The sequence below is a fragment of the Lolium perenne genome, chromosome 1 (genome assembly GCF_019359855.2).
Source record: "Lolium perenne isolate Kyuss_39 chromosome 1, Kyuss_2.0, whole genome shotgun sequence".
Classification (NCBI taxonomy): Eukaryota; Viridiplantae; Streptophyta; class Magnoliopsida; order Poales; family Poaceae; genus Lolium; species Lolium perenne.
This window is the reverse complement of record NC_067244.2, coordinates 47,531,917-47,534,949: the sequence shown is the minus strand read 5'-3', so window position 1 is coordinate 47,534,949 and position 3,033 is coordinate 47,531,917. Positions and strand designations below refer to the sequence as shown.

Here is a 3,033-nt window from a genome sequence, read left to right as displayed (position 1 = left end):
TTTACCACTCCTGAGGAGGAGAGAGGTATGATTTGAGCAACGGTCAGGATTAAGCAATTTAGATTAGGCCCGATAGCCCAGCAGAACGCAATAATAGATAAAAAAAAGCTAGCAGTATTCAGCTAGCCCAACAATTGGATAAAGAGATAATTCCCCAAGCCCAAGCACCACGACACTCTACATCAGAAACGCTGCCGCCATCACCACCGGATCAGCCGGTCCTACATTAACGGCGAGCGACGCCGCCACCAGGTCAGATAGTTCGTCGGTTCCCCATCGCGAGCAATCGGATCGGCTAGGTGCTGCATTGCCAGCGACTTTGTTCTAACCGGTCCTGACGCAAATTGGTGTACGTTTGTGTTTTTAGCTTAACATGTTCGAGTGTGTTTGCATCATCTATCGAAAGTAATACAAGCTAGTTGTGTGTAGCTGTAGACTTCAGTTAATTTGAACAAGAGAAAGGCTATGTCTGGGCCTCCCGCAGCATGTTTTCCACCAGATATTATAAATTCGATAATCAATATCACTAATGATATCTCAACGAATCAGAACTTAACATACATGTAAGTTAGTACAGCAGCTAAGGCGATGAATACACTAACTGTCGCCACCGAAAATCTTATCATTTATGTATAAAAACCTCGAGCTCCTTTATCTTGTCTTGCGCAACATCTTTCTTATTATTTTCTTTAATTTTCGCTTCCAGCTCTTCTATCACCGCATCCTGAAATGCTATATATGCTTCATATTAAGCTTGGCATCACATATTTGTTGTATAATCTTCTTTGAGTCCAGAACCTGCTCTTCCAAAAACAACTATCAAAAGACGATGTTTGAATAGAATTATAAAAGCAATTTTGGTTCTCTCTAGATCAGAAATGGGGATTATATCCAAACACTTTCAGAACTCGCAAGGCCCATTTACTCAATTGAGTTAAAATGGATAATGGGCTCATAAAAAGAAACATAATCAAACTAGCATTTCAATTTAAAGCTGTTGCACTTAAACATATTTAAGTTACAAGTAAACATGCTTTCAATGAGTCCTTTGTAGAATACACTATTTTCCTGCAAATGCGTATTTCAGATAATGAAACAAGCTGAGAAACAGCTTGAACAATAAGGCAGTATCATGATGCAAATAATGCTTAAATAAAACAACTATCTACATATGAACAACATGTGCTCAGTAAAAGACAACAATGGATATTGAACCAACAGTTCTGAACATACCAAGTCCAACTGAGTCTGAACCTTTCATGACCCTGAGCCTTAGGAAAGACTCGGTGAACATCCTCCAATTACAACAAAACAAGGAATAGTTATTTGATAAGCACGGAGAGGGAAAATGCACCCGAAATTCAGGGTTTTCTTGATAGCGTAGTTATGACAATTAAATAGCCACAAGAACAGTGACAGTGAGTTAGTGTCTGCATTAGAACTCTTTTACTTGTTCAGACACGACACGCTATAAGGCAGCGATAAAACACCATGATTGTAGATTTTGGAGCAACTACAACTGGATTGAACAGATAAGCAACTAACTAGTACCGGGCTACTACGCTCATTCTTTTTTTTACTTGTCCTTTCTCATCAATGCAATCCCCAATAAACTACTTAGACCATTGCTTTTCTTAATAGAAAAGCCTTTAAAAATCTAAATAAGTTTGATTATATCTATGTCAAGAGTTTTAAGGGGGTTGACTGCATGTGCATGCATTCTAAAAGAACGAGTACAAGGGCATGAAGAGTTCATGCCTGCTTTACAGAACAAGTTCATTTTATCTCGAAATATGCAAACTAGTTAAAATAAATTTTACCTAACACCAAACCAACAAGAGCATTATTTATTTTCTCTGATGACCGAAATAAGAACACTTCATGGCCAAAACGAGAACTTTCTTTCAAACTAAGATTAGGCATTGCTGATAATATGCATGTACATGCCTATTGCAGAAAATACTTTGTCTTCTTTAGGAGAACTCTCCACCTTTTAAGGTTTCACTGAATTTAGCGAGATGACAATATATGGAGAATATATGCAAGAGACTGATCACAATTTTTCAAACAGTATTTCACTAGGTTATAAACAAGCCATGAAAGTTCCTAAACAGAGAACCTATGCGGGTATGGCATACGATAGTACGTGTTCTATTTATTTCGCTAGCGGAAGGCATTTTTCCAATTAATGAGTTCACGCACATGGAAAAGTCAAAATTACAAGTATTTAACTCAATCATACACAATACCCAGCACTAGAGTATCTAACTCTCTAACTCATTGTTCAGGCATAATTTCAGGCAGAAAGTATCAATTACGTTGTTAACTGTTGTCAAATACATTCACTACTTTTACAATGCATTACGTTTGTTTCAGTCCAGTAATTCATCATAGCATTTTCTAACTCTATGTCTCATTCTTTCTCACAATACGGCAATTTAGCTAGGAGTCAGACCAATAATCTGGTTGGCAGCTACAATTTCCAGGTCAGAACAGTAGCTGATACACATGTCTAGACCTAGATTGCGCTGTTCTTCTACCAGAGTTTGAGCCTTCGACCACAGCACGGCCTCCGGCCAGAGTGCATGCAAGAAGCAGTAGGGCATGAAGGGCACGAACCTGTATGAGCGCAATCTCCTCCTCCGCAGCAGCCACCGGCAGCTTTCCCAGGCACTGAGGGATGAGTTCAGGGACGAGACGAGGATCCGGCGGTGAAGAGCTCCTTGCCGGCGGCCGCGAGATCCTTTCCGGCTGCAGGAGAGCGATGCCGGACGTGGACGGGGACGTGATGCGACGGATCAACAGAGGTGCGGTGGGGCAGCTACCGGAGAAGAAACCTCCTCCACTTTCGTCGCCGCCGTCGACGGAGATGGACTTGGCGGCGGCCATTCCTTCGAGTGATACGGACGGGATTATCGCAGGACTAGAACGCTAGAACAACTTGTTGGGCCTGGACCAGTCTATTGGGCTGAGCCCGTCTACGATTTTTTCGTGTGGGGTGCGAAAATTTCCTGTGGTATGTAACATACCGGT

The 3,033-nt window shown here is 41.2% G+C and overlaps 1 long non-coding RNA gene across 2 annotated transcripts; it reads right to left on the bottom strand.

Annotated features, from left to right (window-relative positions):
* Window positions 1–446: 446 nt before the first annotated feature.
* On the bottom strand, window positions 447–3,033 carry LOC127348837 (uncharacterized). Of its 2 annotated transcripts, XR_011754065.1 has the most exons (3): window positions 2,620–2,983; window positions 1,234–1,295; window positions 447–798 (listed from the first exon to the last, which is right to left on the bottom strand). It is a non-coding gene; the product is annotated as an uncharacterized lncRNA (long non-coding RNA). The 2 variants fall into 2 exon arrangements; XR_011754063.1 differs by having other exon boundaries at window positions 447–1,295; window positions 2,620–3,033.